At 43.8% G+C, this 23,364-nt stretch overlaps 1 protein-coding gene across 2 annotated transcripts in view; it reads right to left on the bottom strand.

Annotated features, from left to right (window-relative positions):
• fam167a.S (family with sequence similarity 167 member A S homeolog) overlaps nucleotides 1–20,614 on the bottom strand; it is a 38,914-nt gene extending 18,300 nt beyond the window's left edge. The window contains exon 1 of one of the 2 annotated variants that reach the window (XM_041565099.1): nucleotides 20,270–20,614. The gene's annotated coding sequence lies outside the window, so the exon portion shown is untranslated. Of the gene's footprint in view, nucleotides 1–6,389; nucleotides 6,524–20,269 lie in introns of those variants that run through there. The other variant, XM_018266013.2, reaches the window with a different exon arrangement.
• Between the last annotated feature and the right edge of the window lie 2,750 nt (nucleotides 20,615–23,364).

Below are 23,364 nucleotides of genomic sequence, written 5' to 3'. Positions count from 1 at the left end.
GAAATCTGACATGGGGCTAGACATATTGTCAATTTCCCAGCTGCCCCAAGTCATGTGACTTGTGATCTGATAAACTTCAATCACTCTTTACTGCTTTACTGCAAGTTGGAGTGATATCACTCCCTCCCTTCCCCCCCCATTAGCCAAACAACAGAACAATGGGAAGGTAACCAGATAACAGCTCCCTAACACAAGATAACAGCTGCCTGGTAGAGCTAAGAACAGCACTCAATAGTAAAAACCCATGTCCCACTGAGACACATTCAGTTACATTGAGAAGGAAAAACAGCAGCCTGCCAGAAAGCATTTCTCTTCTAAAGTGCAGGCACAAGTCACATGTCCAGGGGCAGCTGGGAAATTGACAAAATGTCTAGCCCCATGTCAGATTTCAAAATTGAATATAAAAAAATCTGTTTGCTCTTTTGAGAAATGGATTTCAGTGCAGAATTCTGCTGGAGCAGCACTATTAACTGATTCATTTTGAAAAAATTTTTTTTCCCATGACAGTATCCCTTTAAGTAAACAGAGAGTATGGTTCACACATATTCTAACAGCAGCAAGATCTCTGCTAGCAGCAAACTGGAAAAAACACAACTTCCAGGTCGACAAACATTAATCACTAAGGTGAATTGGATCAGGGCGATGGAATCAATCTCCTGGACAGAGATTATGAGGGGGAGTTGGAGTGGTACCCATGGACCCGGCACCTGGAAAGCCTTCAACAGCAACGTTAGGTACCTTATGCAGAAGCCGTATGGATCCAAGCTTCTCAGTTGGTGTTTACTAATGATGGGCGAATAAATTTGCGGCGAAAAAAATTTGGACACGCGCCGGAAAAGGTGCTCGCGTCAAAACCATCGCACGTCAACACTATTCAGACGCCCATTGACTTTAATGCCTGCATCAAAATTGCAGAGCGTCAAAGTTGACGTGAATTGATGTGGGCGTCGAAATTCAAGTTCCGCAAATCTTTTGCCATTTTGGGAAATTCGCTAATTTTTCTACGAAGCGAAACGGGAGAAATTCACTTATCACTTGTGTTTACAGAAAGCTGAATAACAATTCTTTACCATTCATTTCATCTTCTCCTTTCTAACTCTTATCTTCCCTCTCCCCCTTTTCTTCCCCTCCCCATTCCGCTCAACCTCCTCATAGGCCTCACCCCCTCTTTTTTTCCTTGTATGTCCCCCCACTGTTACATAAAGGCACAGCTGATGGAAGATTAAACACAACTCCAACGGAAGCAGCCGGACTACAATAACTAAACTTTATGCTGTTCCAAGTGAATATATTCAATGGTGATAAAATGAAATTCTTTCAATGTTAACTCATGCTTGAACTTTTGCTGTGTCAAAGAAAATTAATACAATTTCAAAATTGTGGATCCAGTGACACAAGTGAGTCGGCAGAACCTTCACAAAAGCATCGGCACAAACCCCCAACTCTAACAAGTGCCTGGGGTTTCCTGGGAACTAAAGCCTTGCAAACCGGTACTGAAGGTCAGCAACACAATGGCTAACAAAAGCATGTAGAATTGCACTATATATATATCAGAGCCCATTCTTGGGAGAGTTGGGTCTGCTAATAATTGGACTTATTATTCTGTCTTCCCAGGGCTAATCTCTAAACCAGCAGTTCATACTCCTGCTCTTTAATGTCTGACTATTAACATTTAAATAGCGGGGGGGAGGGAGCACCCTTCTGCAAAATCAGCCATTCTAACTGTCAGTTCCTGACTGTCCTGCTTGTATGGCAGTCAGGAACTGTATGGGGGTGAATAATGTAGAGTTAGGGAGGCTCAGAATCCCAAAAAAAAGATCATTTCTAATTTTAACTTCTCCAATGGAAACTAGTCTATTTGTAACCACCTCTGCCCAGTGCCACAGTCAGGGAAACACCACTTCTGGGCAGAGGAGAGAAGTATTTGGACCTACAGTATATATAATATTTACCCAGAGAGATATTGTCTTAATCCCATGCACAGGCGGAAAGTTCTTGCAACTGGGACCTAGTCATCAAGGCTATATAAATGCTATTGATAAAGAGGGTTTACTTTCCCTTTATTCTCATTTTGGTAGAGCTGCTCTCCAGTTTGCAATTTCAGCAGCTGTTCTCCAGGCCATAGCAACCAAAGCAGTGGTTTGAATGAGAGAATGGGATAAGAATAGGAGAAGGAATTTATAGAAAGATAAGGAATGAAAAAGCAATAATAATAGAATTGCAGCCTCAAAGAACGGTCACTTTTGACTGCCGGGGTCAGTGACCCCCCCCCCCTATACCCCCCCCCCTATTTGAAAACTGCAAGGAGGCAGAAAAACAAAGCATATTATTAAAACACTTTAAAGAATAAATAATGAAGACCAATTGCAAAGTTGCTAGGAATAGGACACCCTATAACATACTAAAAGTAAATTTAAAAGTGAACCATCCCTTTAAAGCTGTGCTAAAAACACATGGTGCCTGCACCCATTTTTTTTTTTGCACTTTGGTTCTTTTTAAAGAATAAGCCCTATAATGGGAGAGAATGAGATTTTGCTACACAACAGGATTAGTTATCCAGGGTCCTTTCAGTTGGAGGCCGAGCTGTGAGCAATTAGTAAGACATAACTGGGAAGGGGGAATCATTAAACAGTTCCTGTTAGTTTGTATGTTGCCTCTCGGCTGGGAAGGAAAAAGGAGGGGGGTTGTTTACTTTTAAATTAAAATAAAATCAGTATGATGTAGAGAGTGATATCCTGAGACAATTTGACTCTGGTTATAATTTTTTATTATTTGTAGTTTGGAGTTATTTAGCTTTTTATTCAGCAGCTCTCCAGTTTGCAATTTCAGCCGTCTGATTGCTAGGGTCCAAATTCCCCTAGCAACCATGCAGTGATTTGAATAAGAGACTGGAATATGAATAGGTGAGGCCTGAATAGAAATATGAGGAATAAAATGTAGAAATAACAATAAATCAGTGACTCCATCTGAAAGCTGTCAGACAAAGACAGTAAATAATTAAAAAAATAATTTAAAAAAAGGCAAAAAATGAAGGCCAATTGAAAAGTTGCTGAGAATTAACAACTGTATAATATACTAAAAACTAACTGAAAGGTGACCCACCCCTTTAAGTATGGGAGAAAAGGGTAATGCCCAATACAGACAGGGAAAGTTGTGAAAGCAAACCTCCAAACATTTTGGAAATAAAAAGAGAGACAAAAAAGTTGACACACATAGCGCAACAAAATATTTTTGGCCATGCCCATGTTGTGGCCACACCCCCTAATTACCATGTTCATGTTACAAAATTTGGCAGGCTATGAAAGTTTGAACCTATTTTTATCAGTTATTAAAGTTTTGATAATGAAGTTGAATTGCCCTTTAAGCTGTGAATCTAACTTCTCCCAAGGGATCTGTTATCTTATATTGTTACAATAACTTATTTGCTTATCTCAAAATTGTTACAAAAGTATCGTATCTGCAGCTGTGGCTGTTCTGGGCTCTCTGCCAAAAGCCAATTAAGTTAGAAACATTGTTTCTTTTTCTGGCTGTTCAGTGCAGAGAAAGTGACTTTCCAGTGCAAACTAGGGACTGCGGGTTCAGCTGTCAAAAGAGGGACTGTCCCTCTAAAAATGGGACAGTTGGGAGGTATGAAAGTGGGCCCTGTAGAGGTTTCCAGCTGTAGTACAGAATACAGAGGTCAAAGTCTTTTGTTTCCAGGCCTGATGAGACATGGATAAAGGTTGGGACCAAAGCAAAACAATCTAATCTGTAGGAACCCTGCTTGGGGGTCCAGAGAGCTTAATTGGGGATTCCCAGTTTTGAGAAACACAATATCTCATTCCACATTCTACCCTTTCCCATTTTCACTGTGCTAAAATGCCAAGATCATTATTACGTGCTCAGCATGAAGCAAGGTAATGTAAATCTGGCTGATTCCACTGCTATCCTTAGGATGGACCATACCAAATGAACACTAATGTAGTCAGAATGGACCATACCAAATAAAAACCATTACAGTCAGCCTGGACCATACCAATGAAATGGCAGTACAGTTAGGCTATGCCATGCCAAAATAACATAAATAACAAAATACATTCAGGATGGACTATCCCAAATGACCACTGATATTGTCAGGTGGACCATACCAAACAAATAGCACTATAACTGGGCTGTGCCATGCCAGGTGAACACTGATATGGACAGGATGGACCATACCAAAGTAATAGCAGTATTGTTAGACTGGGCCATACCAAATTAAAAAGAATGTTAATGTGTCATACGTTCATGTGAGCTGTTAAAACCACTTACTGAGTTTTGGTACCAGAATGTATTTTTTTCAGGTATATTATTAGTCCAATGCAAAGGAACAAAGGGTGTTCCCATTAAAGGCATTATGTGGTACTCACGGAAGGTTTGTTTGTAGAGTGTCATGATTAGAATTCATACTTTCCTTTTGTATTAACAGCAAAACCCTTAAAGGGCAACTGTCATCACAATAAAAACTCCACTCCTCTGCAGTATATGTTTCACAAATAAAGCTTCAAATATAGTTTTTTTAAAAAAAAAATGGAAGGGGTCTATTTATTAGTTAGAGAAGCTGCATTTCTGCATTTCATAACCCCCAATCTATATTGCTCTTCTGTCCTCAGAAAAACAAGACTTTTAATCACATTTTGTTCTAACACAAAATATAAAACACCCCCAAAAGACCTGTAGCAAGCTGTACTACAATGCCATTTTCTGCTCCATGTGCAAAAAGTTCCTTTGTAAGGAAGACTTCTCCTTTAAGAAGAATCCATGGCGACGATGGGGTAAATGCTTGAGGCTGTTTGAGGACACTTCTCCTAAATCTCTGTTTTATTAAAGGAGAAGTAGATTATCAACATGCTCTGAATTTTAAGCAGTGATACAGTGAGGATGCTGGCAGTTCAGAGATGGCAGTTGTAGAGTTGTACACCCTAAATTTAAGGATAAATATATCCATGGCTCATAACAGAATGAAATACTGTATATGATGGTCTGGGTGACAAAACATTATGTTCTCTACCCTGAAACTGTCTGGGGTTGTCGAATTCAGGCAGATTAAGATGTGACAGATAGGTCAGTAGGGACAAATATAGGTGGTGAAGAACCTCTGACTGCACAAAGGCACCTCAAGTTCACAATAACAGGAGGAGAATTTGCATTTATAGAAGAGATCTCTGTATCAACCCAAATTATGGGCAATCGAAATTGAGATCTGGTAGAGTAGGACAAGATAAGCCCATAGGCATTGAACCACCTTGGACCATGGAAGGAACGTGGGATTTAGAGCTCCTCAAAGGTCCCTGAGGTCCAATCATTGGCCCAAGGGCTATCACTGAGATTGCACTCACCCGTTGAGAGGTAAAAACGGGCAAAGGTCCACAAAGCAGGATTGCAAAGTGATATATATGCCAACAAACATGTTCAGCAATGAAAGATGAGATAAGCCCAAACTGGCCAAGTTGAGTTAAGGTGGCCATAGATGCAAAGATCCGCTCGTTTGGCAACATCGCCAAACGAGCAGATCTTTCCCCGATATTTCATTAACGAGCATGGCTATATCGGGGGTAATCTGATTGTTCGGCTGTATGGCCGAACGATCCGATTACGATGTTCCATGGGCTCTGGCGGGATCGGTCTGGTCAAAATCAAACCTGACCGATTGACCAATCTCCGCTGGATGAAAGATGTCGGCACACACCACACACGATCCGAAAAACATACAAATCGAGAATCTGTGTGTCTATGTGTCTATGGCCACCTTTACCTACTGATTGTCATCTTTCCTAAGCAGAAGAACATCAGCCTCTTTCTTTCTCCTGACAACTTCCTTGACTACTTGCTGGTCAGACTGGTGGGAAAATGACCAGCAGGTGGCGCTGTTGTAACAAAATTCATTCATATTAACAGTCCATGTATCCCTTAATATCTTGCAATTAAAAGAAAATAAACAATGAATGTACATGGCAGAAGTGCTTAGAATAGCTCCCTCATCAATTTTACATTCACTTATTTTTAAGGTTTACTTATGCTTCAAAAAGAAACTCCACCCAAAACAGTTTTTTGCACAATGAAAGAAAATATAACTCTTAAGAACTCTTCATGTGAAAATGTTTCAGCGGTTTCAATTTAAAGTAATTTTTACATAAAACTGAAATTAAAAGCAGTGTTTATCCATCTCATTCTGTTCCCTGGTTCTGACTCTTGAAGCAATGTAGCAGCAGTCAGTGTACCCCAGCATATTGCATTTCTCTGATTATATTGTTCTACTGTCCGGGGAGTCTTGTCCCAGAGAACGGGAAGCAGAATATGACAGTATATGAGGGCTGAAAACCCACTGAGATAAAAAGAAGTAAAGAGAGAGGAAGAAATGAGCGGCTCACCTCTCCAGTGATACCTCCGAGCCGATTCATAGACAAGACACAGTCTGCTGCTGCTTTTATGCCTCCGGCACATCCTCCCATTCATCCACTCCCACTCTTAAGCAAATAAGCCCAGTTCAATGCCTTTCTGAAGCTGTGAATGACTTGCACAAAGCTGAATGGGAAACATAAAGGAACCTAGTGGTCCTCACAAAGAGGAGCAGAAATAAAGGAAGAGTTCTATAGCACCCAGGAGAGATGCACCCCCCACCCAAAGGCTTGTCTGGTTCCTGTCAATGCATCATGTCTCTCTCTTATTCCTTCTCTTTCATTTCTGTTCTACTCCCCTTTCTTTAATCCCCTACTACCATAAAAGTGCCAGCGGAGCCCCTGATTATTTGTATAGTTGCAGTTGCACTGGGTTCCTCTCATGGTGCCCCCCAATCTGGCTGCAGTTATAGGAAGGAAGGGAGGTATGGTTTTATCACTGACCCAAATAGCTCAATACATTTTAGGTAAGGGCAGATGTTCCAAAATTGTGGGGTTGCCTCAACTAGAGGGGAGCAGACGACTTGTCCAAAAGGTAATTAGAGTGAAACTTTGGACAAATGCCAATATGACCTTATACTGGAGAGAATACTGACCCCAACATTTCTATATATCTGTAACATTATTATGAGCTAAGGGGGTCCAACCTGGAGGCCAGTTAGGGGCAGATTTGGGGTGAGTGCTTATTTGTACCCTGGGTACCCCTGGAACTATAGCAGGGTGACTGTTACCCCAATGTTTCTATATATCTGTAACCTTGTTATGAGCTAAGGGGGCCGAGTCTGAAGGTCAGTTAGGGGGTGAGATTTGGGGTGAGTGCTTATTTGTGCCCTGGGTACCCCTGGAACTATAGCAGGGTGACTGTTACCCCAATGTTTCTATATATCTGTAACGTTGTTATGAGCTAAGGGGGCCCAGCCTGAAGGTCAGTTAGGGGGAGATTTGGGGTGAGTGTTTATTTGTACCCTGTGTACCCCTGAAACTATAGCAGGGTGACACCCCAATGTTTCTATATATCTGTAACCTTGTTATGAGCTAAGGGGGCCCAGTCTGAAGGTCAGTTAGGGGGAGATTTGGGGTGAGTGCTTATTTGTGCCCTGGGTACCCCTGGAATTATAGCAGGATAACTGTTACCCCAATGTTTCCATATATCTGTAACCTTGTTATGAGCTAAGGGGGCCCAGTCTGAAGGTCAGTTAGGGGGAGATTTGGGGTGAGTGCTTATTTGTGTCCTGGGTACCCCTGGAACTAAAGCAGGGTGACACCCCAATGTTTCTATATATCTGTAACTTTGTTATGAGCTAAGGGGGCCCAGTCTAAAGATCAGTTAGGGGGAGATTTGGGGTGAGTGTTTTTTTTTGTGCCCTGGGTACCCCTGGAACTATAGCAGGGTGACTATTGCAGAACGTGATTGTATCTGGAGTTGCCTGTGTATTAGCACTTTGCCAAGAGTGAACGGGTCTTTGCCAATAACACTCCTGTGGTTAAATGATATTATCTCATTGGCAGTTGTTATTTTACCTGGCGCCCCACTGTGCAGGAATCCTAAACTATAAACTGCAGAAATACGGAAAAAAACTATCAAAACAAGTGATACAAGAACAGTACATGACTATGGGTCATTTTTCTGTGTCTCACCATATCACATCTCACAATTTCTAGCCCAGAATGGAAGTTGTTAGATGGGGTCAGTGACCCCCTCTTGAAAGCTGGAAAGAGTCAGAAGAAGAAGGCAAATAATTAAAAAAACATAAAAAAAAGAAAAAATGAAGGCCATTTGAAAAGTTGCTTAGAATTAGCCATTCTATAACATACTAATAATTAACTGAAAGGTGTACTTACCCTTTAAGTTAATTATTAAACTGCAACAAGTCAATACAAATGTTATTCCTTGTTTTATATCAGAGCATCAATATAAGGGACTAATCTGCACATATTTGTTATGGACGGGGACTGGCAGAGCTCATGTACCTGATGGCAATTGGCACAACACCAGCATCAATTCAATAAATAGAAATATATATATATCCAATGAGTCTGACTTGAAGGATTAAGCTCTACAGGGATAATGTAATAACAGATGCAGTCAATGCTACCTGCTCATTGGTTGCTATAGGTTACTAGGTTGTTTCTATCCGTTGCCTTTTTCTAATAGATCATAAGCTCTTTGGGCCGGAAACCTCATCCCAACTGTGTATTGAATACTGAAGCATAGATGTGTTTATTTCCACTGTCTCATCCGTATTATTTGCACCCCTGTTTGTGTTCATTTCTTGTCAAGCTGTGTGCTGCTATAGACACATACAAACTAAAGGGCAGAGGAAAGTCACACTCTCCTTTAAGGAATGTATTTACCCCTCAGAGGAGAATAGACATCTGATTGTTCTCACTGGATCATTTACAGGCTAAATAGCAATTAAAGGACTAAATGAGATAGTGACTAATGGATGTGTCTCCTTTACAAACAGTATCCATGTTATATTGTGTTTGTAACTTAAGTCCAATTGTTCATCATTATTAACATCCTTAAGGGCTCTAACCAGACTTGTTATCTTTTGTAGAAACTGAAACTAAAATATAATTCCTTATTAATTGCCATCTTTAACACTCCCCACCTCCTCTGTGACTGGGGTTGTTATTGCCGATGGCTTATTTTTTAAAAAGTATCCTCCTTCCCCGAGACTCTGTTACTATAGGCACCATCTCTCCCTACTATACCTGCTATCTAACAGTCACACTCCGTTCCCAGAGAATATTATCCACTGTTACTATAGACACCATCTCTCCCTACTATACCTGCTATCCCACAGTCACACTCCCTTCCCAGAGACTATTATCCACTGTTACTATAGGCACCATCTCTCCCTACTATACCTGCTATCCCACAGTCACACTCCCTTCCCAGAGACTATTATCCACTGTTACTATAGACACCATCTCTCCCTACTATACCTGCTATCCCACAGTCACACTCCCTTCCCAGAGACTATTATCCACTCTTACTATAGACACCGTCTCTTCCTACTATACCTGCTATCCCACAGTCACACTCCCTTCCAGAGGACTATTATCCACTGTTACTATAGGCACCATCTCTCCCTACTATACCTGCTATCCCACAGTCACACTCCCTTCCCAGAGACTATTATCCACTGTTACTATAGACACCATCTCTCCCTACTATACCTGCTATCCCACAGTCACACTCCCTTCCCAGAGACTATTATCCACTGTTACTATAGGCACCATCTCTCCCCTACTATACCTGCTATCCCACAGTCACACTCCCTTCCCAGAGACTATTATCCACTGTTACTATAGACACCATCTCTCCCTACTATACCTGCTATCCCACAGTCACACTCCCTTCCCAGAGACTATTATCCACTCTTACTATAGACACCGTCTCTTCCTACTATACCTGCTATCCCACAGTCACACTCCCTTCCCAGAGACTATTATCCACTGTTACTATAGGCACCATCTCTCCCTACTATACCTGCTATCCCACAGTCACACTCCCTTCCCAGAGACTATTATCCACTGTTACTATAGACACCATCTCTCCCTACTATAACCTGCTATCCCACAGTCACACTCCCTTCCCAGAGACTATTATCCACTGTTACTATAGGCACCATCTCTCCCTACTATACCTGCTATCCCACAGTCACACTCCCTTCCCAGAGACTATTATCCACTGTTACTATAGACACCATCTCTCCCTACTATACCTGCTATCCCACAGTCACACTCCCTTCCCAGAGACTATTATCCACTCTTACTATAGACACCGTCTCTTCCTACTATACCTGCTATCCCACAGTCACACTCCCTTCCCAGAGACTATTATCCACTGTTACTATAGGCACCATCTCTCCCTACTATACCTGCTATCCCACAGTCACACTCCCTTCCCAGAGACTATTATCCCACTGTTACTATAGGCACCATCTCTCCCTACTATACCTGCTATCCCACAGTCACATTCCCTTCCCAGAGGCTATTATCCCACTGTTACTATAGGCACCATCTCTCCCTACTATACCTGCTATCCCACAGTCACACTCCCTTCCCAGAGACTATTATCCCACTGTTACTATAGGCACCATCTCTCCCTACTATACCTGCTATCCCACAGTCACATTCCCTTCCCAGAGGCTATTATCCACTGTTACTATAGGCACTATCTCTCCCTACTATACCTGCTATCCCACAGTCACACTCCCTTCCCAGAGACTATTATCCCACTGTTACTATAGGCACCATCTCTCCCTACTATACCTGCTATCCCACAGTCACACTCCCTTCCCAGAGACTATTATCCACTGTTACTATAGACACCATCTCTCCCTACTATACCTGCTATCCCACAGTCACACTCCCTTCCCAGAGACTATTATCCCACTGTTACTATAGGCACCATCTCTCCCTACTATACCTGCTATCCCACAGTCACACTCCCTTCCCAGAGACTATTATCCACTGTTACTATAGGCACCATCTCTCCCTACTATACCTGCTATCCCACAGTCACACTCCCTTCCCAGAGACTATTATCCACTGTTAGTTTAGACACCATCTCTCCCTACTATACCTGCTATCCCACAGTCACACTCCCTTCCCAGAGACTATTATCCCACTGTTACTATAGACACCGTCTCTTCCTACTATACCTGCTATCCCACAGTCACACTCCCTTCCCAGAGACTATTATCCACTGTTACTATAGACACCATCTCTCCCTACTATACCTGCTATCCTACAGTCACACTCCCTTCCCAGAGACTATTATCCACTGTTACTATAGGCACCATCTCTCCCTACTATACCTGCTATCCCACAGTCACACTCCCTTCCCAGAGACTATTATCCCACTGTTACTATAGGCACCATCTCTCCCTACTATACCTGCTATCCCACAGTCACACTCCCTTCCCAAAGACTATTATCCACTGTTACTATAGGCACCATCTCTCCCTACTATACCTGCTATCCCACAGTCACACTCCCTTCCCAAAGACTATTATCCACTGTTACTATAGGCACCATCTCTCCCTACTATACCTGCTATCCCACAGTCACACTCCCTTCCCAGAGACTATTATCCACTGTTACTATAGGCACCATCTCTCCCTACTATACCTGCTATCCCACAGTCACACTCCCTTCCCAGAGACTATTATCCACTGTTACTATAGGCATCATCTCTCCCTACTGTACCTGCTATCCCACAGTCACACTCCCTTCCCTGAGACTATTATCCACTGTTACTATAGGCACCATCTCTCCCTACTATACCTGCTATCCCACAGTCACACTCCCTTCCCAGAGACTATTATCCCACTGTTACTATAGACACCATCTCTCCCTACTATACCTGCTATCTCACAGTCACACTCCCTTCCCTGAGACTATTATCCACTGTTACTATAGGCACCATCTCTCCCTACTATACCTGCTATCCCACAGTCACACTCCCTTCCCAGAGACTATTATCCCACTGTTACTATAGACACCATCTCTCCCTACTATACCTGCTATCCCACAGTCACACTCCCTTCCCTGAGACTATTATCCCACTGTTACTATAGGGCACCATCTCTCCCTTCTATACCTGCTATCCCACAGTCACACTCCCTTCCCTGAGACTATTATCCACTGTTACTATAGGCACCATCTCTCCCTACTATACCTGCTATCCCACAGTCACACTCCATTCCCAAAGACTATTATCCACTGTTACTATAGGCACCATCTCTCCCTACTATACCTGCTGTCCCACAGTCACACTCCCTTCCCAGAGACTATTATCCACTGTTACTATAGGCACCATCTCTCCCTACTATACCTGCTGTCCCACAGTCACACTCCCTTCCCAGAGACTATAATCCCACTGTTACTATAGGCACCATCTCTCCCTACTCTACCTGCTATCCCACAGTCACACTCCCTTCCCAGAGACTATTATCCACTGTTACTATAGGCACCATCTCTCCCTACTATACCTGCTATCCCACAGTCACACTCCCTTCCCAGAGAATATTATCCCACTGTTACTATAGACACCATCTCTCCCTACTATACCTGTTATCCCACAGTCACACTCCCTTCCCAGAGACTATTATCCCACTGTTACTATAGGCACCATCTCTCCCTACTATACCTGCTATCCCACAGTCACACTCCCTTCCCAGAGACTATTATCCACTGTTACTATAGGCACTATCTCTCCCTACTATACCTGCTATCCCACAGTCACACTCCCTTCCCAGAGACTATTATCCCACTGTTACTATAGGCACCATCTCTCCCTACTATACCTGCTATCCCACAGTCACACTCCCTTCCCAGAGACTATTATCCACTGTTACTATAGACACCATCTCTCCCTACTATACCTGCTATCCCACAGTCACACTCCCTTCCCAGAGACTATTATCCCACTGTTACTATAGGCACCATCTCTCCCTACTATACCTGCTATCCCACAGTCACACTCCCTTCCCAGAGACTATTATCCACTGTTACTATAGGCACCATCTCTCCCTACTATACCTGCTATCCCACAGTCACACTCCCTTCCCAGAGACTATTATCCACTGTTAGTTTAGACACCATCTCTCCCTACTATACCTGCTATCCCACAGTCACACTCCCTTCCCAGAGACTTTTATCCCACTGTTACTATAGGCACCATCTCTCCCTACTATACCTGCTACCCCACAGTCACACTCCCTTCCCAGAGACTATTATCCACTGTTACTATAGGCACCATCTCTCCCTACTATACCTGCTATCCCACAGTCACACTCCCTTACCAGAGACTATTATCCCACCGTTACTATAGACACCATCTCTCCCTACTATACCTGCTATCCCACAGTCACACTCCCTTCCCAGAGACTATTATCCACTGTTACTATAGACACCATCTCTCCCTACTATACCTGCTATCCTACAGTCACACTCCCTTCCCAGAGACTATTATCCACTGTTACTATAGGCACCATCTCTCCCTACTATACCTGCTATCCCACAGTCACACTCCCTTCCCAGAGAATATTATCCCACTGTTACTATAGACACCATCTCTCCCTACTATACCTGTTATCCCACAGTCACACTCCCTTCCCAGAGACTATTATCCACTGTTACTATAGGCACCATCTCTCCCTACTATACCTGCTATCCCACAGTCACATTCCCTTCCCAGAGGCTATTATCCACTGTTACTATAGGTACTATCTCTCCCTACTATACCTGCTATCCCACAGTCACACTCCCTTCCCAGAGACTATTATCCCACTGTTACTATAGGCACCATCTCCATCTACTATACCTGCTATCCCACAGTCACACTCCCTTCCCAGAGACTATTATCCACTGTTACTATAGACACCATCTCTCCCTACTATACCTGCTATCCCACAGTCACACTCCCTTCCCAGAGACTATTATCCCACTGTTACTATAGGCACCATCTCTCCCTACTATACCTGCTATCCCACAGTCACACTCCCTTCCCAGAGACTATTATCCACTGTTACTATAGGCACCATCTCTCCCTACTATACCTGCTATCCCACAGTCACACTCCCTTCCCAGAGACTATTATCCACTGTTAGTTTAGACGCCATCTCTCCCTACTATACCTGCTATCCCACAGTCACACTCCCTTCCCAGAGACTTTTATCCCACTGTTACTATAGACACCATCTCTCCCTACTATACCTGCTACCCCACAGTCACACTCCCTTCCCAGAGACTATTATCCACTGTTACTATAGGCACCATCTCTCCCTACTATACCTGCTATCCCACAGTCACACTCCCTTCCCAGAGACTATTATCCACTGTTACTATAGGCACCATCTCTCCCTACTATACCTGCTATCCCACAGTCACACTCCCTTACCAGAGACTATTATCCCACCGTTACTATAGACACCATCTCTCCCTACTATACCTGCTATCCCACAGTCACACTCCCTTCCCAGAGACTATTATCCACTGTTACTATAGACACCATCTCTCCCTACTATACCTGCTATCCTACAGTCACACTCCCTTCCCAGAGACTATTATCCACTGTTACTATAGGCACCATCTCTCCCTACTATACCTGCTGTCCCACAGTCACACTCCCTTCCCAGAGAATATTATCCCACTGTTACTATAGACACCATCTCTCCCTACTATACCTGCTATCCCACAGTCACACTCCCTTCCCAGAGACTATTATCCCACTGTTACTATAGACACCATCTCTCCCTACTATACCTGCTATCCCACAGTCACACTCCCTTCCCAGAGACTATTATCCACTGTTACTATAGACACCATCTCTCCCTACTATACCTGCTATCCCACAGTCACACTCCCTTCCCAGAGACTATTATCCACTGTTACTATAGGCACCATCTCTCCCTACTATACCTGCTATCCCACAGTCACACTCCCTTCCCAGAGACTATTATCCACTGTTACTATAGGCACCATCTCTCCCTACTATACCTGCTATCCCACAGTCACACTCCCTTCCCAGAGACTATTATCCCACTGTTACTATAGACACATCTCTCCCTACTATACCAGCTATCCCACAGTCTCACTCCCTTCCCAGAGACTATTATCCCACTGTTACTATAGGCACCATCTCTCCCTACTATACCTGTTATCCCACAGTCACACTCCCTTCCCAGAGACTATTATCCACTGTTACTATAGGCACCATCTCTCCCTACTATACCTGCTATCCCACAGCCACACCCCCTTCCCAGAGGCCATTTTCTAATCACTACTGCTACTGTGAGGAGGTGTTTGGAGAGCTCTGTGGAGTTGTGGCTTTTTCCTAGGCCCGGCTGGGTCTGGGGGTTAGTATTGTAGACACTTCTGCTTTGTTTTTATTGCCTTTCCCCACTCCATGGGGAAGAAGGAGACTATGCCTGCAAGTTATTCAGTGAAGACCCGTTTAGGCAGTAGCAGGAGGGCTACTGATCCTAATATAGAGGTGACCGTGGAACGCACAACAAAGGGCAAGGTTTCCTGCTCCATTAAAGGAAAGAAAAAGAAAAGAAAAAGCTGTCCGAGAAGCGGCATGGAGAGTGACTCTGACTCTGCAGAACTGAAGGCTGGTGTTGGAGTGACTGCAGGGAGCTGCGGAGCTACAACAGAGGCAAGCCAGGAGGAGAGAGTGGAGTCTGATGGCTGCAAGATGGCTGCTGACAGTGAGGAGCCTAGGAGTAGTGTGGCCCTGGAGGTTGCAGAAAGTGCTCTGACCAACCAGGAGATGGCTACAGACAACATGGAGCCTGAGTGCAGTGTGGCCCTGGAGGTTGCAGAAAGTGCTCTGGGTGACCTGGAAATGGCGGCTGCCAGTGAGGAACATGGAAACCGTGAGGCCCTGGACACTGAGCAGGTAATGACTGTGACCCCCATGGGGAAAGCAGAAGTGAGTGAAGGGAATTTTCCCAAAGTGACTGAGACTGTGATACAGTGTGACACTATTATTAAAGCATTGGAGGACCTGAGGAGTTTGGAAGATAAACAAAACTGTTTAAACAGAGACATTGATAATCTCATAGATGAACTGCAGTCGCTGAAAGGAGAGAGGAGAAACCAGGTTTTACGGGAGTTGACTTTCCTTGATAAGGATTTGAAGGAGACCGAGACTTACATTAAAGACATTCTGAATGTTATTGAGCCATGGAAGGAGCTTTATGGAAACCTGCAGAGGTTTAAGGAGATGCAGGAAGGCAAAGTGACTGCTGAGACTCTGCTTAAAGTTACTGAACTGCTTAATGAAACAGAGGGTTCAAAAACTGTTGCTGAATGTAGCAGTGCTACAGACATTACACAATATAATAGTGTTGAAAATAATCCTGATAACCATACTGATAACCATACTGATAATGATAACCATACTGATAACCATACTGATAATGATAACCATACTGATAGTGTGTGCAGCTGCTGTGAGTGCTGGGGGCAGTGAGGTGCAGGTGAATGCAATTAATGCAATTAATACAATGCATGTGAGTGATGAGGCTGCTTTGGCTGAAGGGGGAGTGAGTGCAATGAATGCTGTGAGTGCTGGGGGCAGTGTGGAGCAAGTTGCAGAGAGAGGTGCAGCTGAGGTGCATGTGGTTGATGCAATGCAAGTGAGTGGGGGAGGGCAGGGAAAAAATGGTGTTTATTCTGCTGGGGAGAGCAATGTGCAAGGTGGGAGTGAGAGGGCTGCTGGAGGTAATGTTTGGGAAGGGAGGAGGTTCTTCGCACGTGAGAGGGAAGATGACTCTGATGATCAGATTGATAAGAGAATAAATGTAGTTAAAATTAAGTGGGAGAATGAGAGAGAGGATTTCCCGGGGCGCAGGTTTGTTGCCAGAAACATAATTAAACAGTTGTTGGATTTCACCCCACAAGATATTTATGCTCTAACAAGTGTCACAGATATTGAATTTGACGTCAGTTTTAAATTATCCCAAGGGTTGGAGGAATTCTGGAGGAGGTATCATCTGAAGAAAGAGGCCAAGGAGTGGGAGGGGTTTAGGGTAATACCTGTCTCCAAACCTGAAACTAAAGTAGTGACTATAATGATGAAGAATGAGACGGTACATGAGCAGGACGTCCTCATATGGCTCAGGCGCCAGTGCACTGTCTTATCCCCCCTGGTGCGACTGTTTGATGAGGAGGGTTTCTGGACGGGGGGATATAAAGTCCAAGTTAAACTGCATGTAGAGAAAAATGTTCAGAGTCATCTCACAAATTCGTTTTTCATTGGGAAAACAAGGGGTGTCTGCTTCTATGTGGGTCAGCCCAGACTATGCTATAAATGTGGGTCCAACAGGCATTATGCCATGAAATGTAATGTACAGAAATGTGCTTTGTGTGGGGAGACTGGGCACCCGAGCAAAGAATGTGTCCAGGCAATAAAGTGTAACCTGTGCATGAAGTCAGGCCATGCTTATAGATCATGCCCCGAAGCCTGGCGCAACATTCAGCGAGCTTGTCCCAATTTGGCACAGGAGATGAGCACCCCAATGCCAGGGGAGAACCTGCCACAGACTGGGACAAGGAGGGAGGAGAGGGCAGAAGGGGTAAGAGAAACAGCTAGAGGGCCCCAAACAGAGGTGAGAGGGAAGGAGGCAGAGAAAGATGGAAGGAAGAGTGACACAGGGAAGAGTGAAAAGACAAAGGTACTGATGTCCCATGGAGAAGGGGAGACGAAGGGATGAGTGGAAAGTGGTGGGCAGCAAATCAAAGAAGAAAGTTAAAGAGAATAAGTGTCCTGGTGTAATTCCCATTGAAACTGAAAATAGGTTTGTTTTGCCAGGGGGGAAATCATGGGGGGAATTGGCAGAGGAAGAAGAGGCGAGAATAGAGGAAACACCTGAGAAAAGGAAAAGTCTCCCTTCCGTTATTTCCAGTAGGAAAAAGAGTAAGAGGGAAGAGATTTCTGAATCCCAGGAGGCAGATTGGGAGTCCCTTGAGGAGGAGGAGGAGGAAGAGGAGGAAGGAGGGATTGTGAGCCATGAGACGGGTATAAGGATTCAGGTGAAAAGATCAGGAGGCAAAAGTTCTGACAAGTATTTAAATAAGAAACATAAAGATGGCTCCTGATATGCATTATATGAACATAACCAGAATGTTAAATCTTGTTTATGGGCTGATGGCGGAAACATGATGCTTTGTAGGAATGTTTATTTTCCTTTTTGATGTATTATTGATTTATTGCTTACTTCTGATCTGATTGAAATGTAATTGTATTTCTTTTGTAATTGTTTAATATTTTAATAAAATTCTCTCCCTACTATACCTGCTATCCCACAGTCACACTCCCTTCCCAGAGACTATTATCCCACTGTTACTATAGGCACCATCTCTCCCTACTATACCTGCTATCCCACAGTCACACTCCCTTCTCAAAGACTATTATCCACTGTTACTATAGGCACCATCTCTCCCTACTATACCTGCTATCCCACAGTCACACTCCCTTCCCAAAGACTATTATCCACTGTTACTATAGGCACCATCTCTCCCTACTATACCTGCTATCCCACAGTCACACTCCCTTCCCAGAGACTATTATCCACTGTTACTATAGGCACCATCTCTCCCTACTATACCTGCTATCCCACAGTCACACTCCCTTCCCAGAGACAATTATCCACTGTTACTATAGGCACCATCTCTCCCTACTATACCTGCTATCCCACAGTCACACTCCCTTCCCAGAGACTATTATCCACTGTTACTATAGGCACCATCTCTCCCTACTATACCTGCTATCCCACAGTCACACTCCCTTCCCAGAGACTATTATCCCACTGTTACTATAGGCACCATCTCTCCCTACTATACCTTATGGGCAGAGACATGCGGTCAGATTTGGGGAGATTAGTCGCTCAGCGACAAATCTCCTCTTTTTCGGGGCGACTGCCTTACCCTGCCTTCCTGCTATCTAGAATGAAAGCCGCACTTTGTTTTCAGAAGTCGCCCGAAGTTGCCTCACAATGAAACCTCGGGCGACTTCGGAGAACGAATCGCCCCTAGTGCCATCCCGCCGGTGATTTTCCTTCTAGCCAGAGGGAAGGCAGTTCGGGGAGATTAGTCGCCCCGAACAAGAGGAGATTTGTCACTGGGTGACTAATCTCCCCATTTTAGCCTTCAGTGTAAATGTGTTTCCATTCTAATAGGAACTGCAGTGGAGAAACAAAAGAGGAATGAGACCCTGTGGCTTTGGAGGGGGGCACCAAGTGGGATTGTGTTGGGGGGCCACAGGATCAAGGCCAAGTACTCCTTGTCTAGTAAGAATTTTGAGATTAAGTAAATACAGCGCATTACACAGACTCACATCCCTCCCTGCCCTGGGGTTGGTGCCATCAATAAACAATGAACCTGTGTGAGTGTGAGAAGAAAGAGGAGCAAACCAACACAGGCAACAGGGGAGCATACAAACTGCAGTCCATTTAGATTGTCCTGGAATCAAACCAAGGCAGCAATACTAACCACACACACACATGTACATATAATATATTTATATACTGTATATATATATATATATGTGTAAAGCTTTTATATGAATAGATGGGTTTATTGTGGCAATCACATGACCTCCCATGACTTTTTTTTCCCATTGCGCCGCAATTGTACTTGTTTACAGGACTCCCAGGGGCCCCTGGTGAATTGTGGGATAGTAAATGGGATCTGCTGGAGGGCCGCTAATTTAGTATGGGGCCTTGTGATTACTGACTACTATAATTCTGATAAACTCACAAGCCACATAATCCCTATGGAATATTACGACATGAATATTTAATTTCAGGGGACACGTGCAGATCCCTCCCTTATCAGCCACACAAGATCCCCAGTTGGAATCTCTATTCCTCAGAATCAGGAATGTGCAACTGTTGCTCAACTACAATACCCAGCATCCCCCTCCTAAGAGCTGGGGGGACAGTTGGGAGGCTGCAGGTTGGCCACGCCGGTTACGAATCAGGACAGAGTGGCCGCCGCAGGGCTATAACATGGATATCACATGGAAATAACACGGATATAACATGGATATCACATGGAAATAACACGGATATAACATGGATATAACATGGATATAACATGGATATAATGTTATCACATGTTGGGCTCAGGTGGGACATAGAGAGAATTATGCAGATGTGCTGATGTACCTCTACTGCCATTATTCTGCAAATATAAAATCCAGACTACATAATTTATATATATATATATATATATATCCAGTGCATGGGTCCCCTTTATAAAATGCCAAGGCCTGTGCATGATGAGGGCACAATGAAGCAGAATCACTTCGGCCCCATGTTACTCACCTATTGTGCCGGCCATGGAGGCATCAGGGTTGTCATTACACGGGGCACATCCAGTTGCTTCACCCTCTTCTCCCTCCTGTAGGTTTTCTATTCACAAGATGCTGCAGGTCCCTCCCAGGCTCCAGGTTATTATAACTGTCCAGATCTGAATTCTCTCCCTCTGCTCCGGGCTTCTCTGTCTCTTCCCAGAATTTGCTTTCCCCCCTTATTCCTTATGTGATGACTTTTTTTGTTGTTGCGTCAGGAGAGTTGCCAGGAAACAGCAGAGCAATTCCATTCCAGCTTCTTCTTTTCTCTCCCCATCTCCCCTATTCATTCAGCCTCTGCTATGGGCACAGCATTGCCCCTCATCTGCACTCGCCAACAGCCCCTGGGTCCTACAGCCGCCTCTTTCTCTCTGTCATAGACACAATGTGCTCTACACTGCATAGCACTTCTGTTTCTACTACTGACAAATGCAACTTATTGTCAGTATATTGATAGGTATATATACATATTATAAGGCTAGTTAGGGGGAGATTTGGGTGAGGGTTTATTTGTGCCCTGGGTACCCCTGGAACTATAGCAGGGTGACACCCCAATGTTTCTATATATCTGTAACCTTGTTATGAGCTAAGGGGGCCCAGTCTGAAGGCCAGTTAGGGAGAGATTTGGGGTGAGTGTTTATTTGTGCCCTGGGTACCCCTGGAACTATAGCAGGGTGACACCCCAATGTTTCTATATATCTGTAACCTTGTTATGAGCTAAGGGGGCCCAGTCTGAAGGTCAGTTAGGGGGAGATTTGGGGTGAGTGCTTATTTGTACCCTGGGTACCCCTGGAACTATAGCAGGGTGACACCCCAATGTTTCTATATATCTGTAACCTTGTTATGAGCTAAGGGGGCCCAGTCTGAAGGCCAGTTAGGGAGAGATTTGGGGTGAGTGTTTATTTGTGCCCTGGGTACCCCTGGAACTATAGCAGGGTGACACCCCAATGTTTCTATATATCTGTAACCTTGTTATGAGCTAAGGGGGCCCAGTCTGAAGGTCAGTTAGGGGGAGATTTGGGGTGAGTGCTTATTTGTACCCTGGGTACCCCTGGAACTATAGCAGGGTGATTGTTACCCCAATGTTTCTATATATCTGTAACCTTGTTATGAGCTAAGGGGGCCCAGTCTGAAGGTCAGTTAGGGGGAGATTTGGGGTGAGTGCCTATTTGTACCCTGGGTACCCCTGGAACTATAACAGGATGACACCCCAATGTTTCTATATATCTGTAACCTTGTTAAGAGCTAAGGGGGCCCAGTCTGAAGGTCAGTTAGGAGGAGATTTGGGGTGAGTGCTTATTTGTGTCCTGGGTACCCCTGGAACTATAGCAGGGTGACACCCCAATGTTTCTATATATCTGTAACCTTGTTATGAGCTAAGGGGTCCCAGTCTGAAGGTCAGTTAGAGGGAGATTTGGGGTGAGTGCTTATTTGTGCCCTGGGTACCCCTGGAACTATAGCAGGGTCACACCCCAATGTTTCTATATATCTGTAACCTTGTTATGAGCTAAGGGGGCCCAGTCTGAAGGTCAGTTAGGGGGAGATTTGGGGTGAGTGTTTATTTGTACCCTGGGTACCCCTGGAACTATAGCAGGGTGACTGTTACCCCAATATTTCTATATATCGGTAACCTTGTTATGAGCTAAGGGGGCCCAGTCTGAAGGTCAATTAGGGGGAGATTTGGGGTGAGTGCTTATTTGTACCCTGGGTACCCCTGGAACTATAGCAGGTTTTCACCCCAATGTTTCTATATATCTGTAACCTTTTTATGAGCTAAGGGGGCCCAGCCTGAAGGCCAGTTAGGGGGAGATTTATCATATCATTCAGATGTTTTAGGGTTAAGCTCCCCCCCTTTGCAGTACAACACTAGTTGGCAATATAAATATTAAAGGGGTAGTTTACCTTTAAATCAACTTTTTGTATGATTCAGACAATATTTTGAAAAAAAAAATTCAATTGGCCTTTATTTTTATTTTATTTTCTGTCACTTTAGAATGATTTGGCTTTTTGTTCACAGCTCTCCAGTTTGGAATTTCAGTAGCGATCTGGTTTCCAGGCTTAGTAATGAAAGGGAACAACAACAATAAAATTGTCGGCTCACACAGCAACATTTTCTTAGCTGCCAGGGTCTATGATCCAAATTTGAAAGCTCGGAAGGAAGGCAAATATTTAAAAAAAGCATAAAAAATGAAGACCAAGTGAAAACCTGCTAAGAGTAGGACATTCTAACTTAATAAACTAACTGTACTAATTAAAATCTGTTATAGAGGTTTTTTTACCATGCAGGGGACGTATTTACCATACTTTGTCAAGTGACTTAAATCCTCATTTACAATTACAAACACAAGTGCTGAAATGGATGCAATGTCCCAATATTCAAAGTTATTCTATTATTCTGCCCTCCCTGACTTCTCAGGAAGTGGAACAGACATTATCATAAGGCCCCTCTGGGCAATATATTTATTCCAATAATGAATATAATAAGCTCTGTGTTTATGTGTATTGCGTGTGATAATCATGGGGTTTTATTCCTGAGCAGAGAGCACATGGGAAGACATGAACTTGCTGTTATGGCCTTAGGTAGATCCTGAATGCAGAGATCTGGTTGCTAGGGTCTGAATTCCCATAGCAATCATGCATTGATTTCAATAAGAGACTGGAATATGAATAGGAGATGCCTGATTAGAAAGAGGGGTATAAAAATTAGCAATAACAATACATTTGTAGCCTTACAGAACATTTGTTTTTTTAGATGGGGTCCTTGACCCCCATTTGGAAGTTGGAAAGAGTCAGAAGAAGAAGAAGGCAAATGTTTCAAAAACTGTAAAAAAAAAATGAAGTCCAATTGAAAAGGCTTAGAAAATACTAAAAGTTAACTTAAAGCTGAACAACCCCTTTAAGGAGATTCAAGTGAGGTGACTGCACAAAATGGGGACCCACAGTGGTATGTAAGAAGAGTGGGATAGAAGGGCAAGATGGGGCAGTAAGGCAAAATTAGTGTCACCAGGACAAAACCAATTACCCCTGGATCAAGTGATAGTACATAGTATTAATAAGGGGGTGCATATA

This window comes from Xenopus laevis, chromosome 5S (assembly GCF_017654675.1).
Source record: "Xenopus laevis strain J_2021 chromosome 5S, Xenopus_laevis_v10.1, whole genome shotgun sequence".
NCBI classification, from domain to species: domain Eukaryota; kingdom Metazoa; phylum Chordata; class Amphibia; order Anura; family Pipidae; genus Xenopus; species Xenopus laevis.
This window is presented reverse-complemented; position numbering and strand designations above follow the sequence as displayed.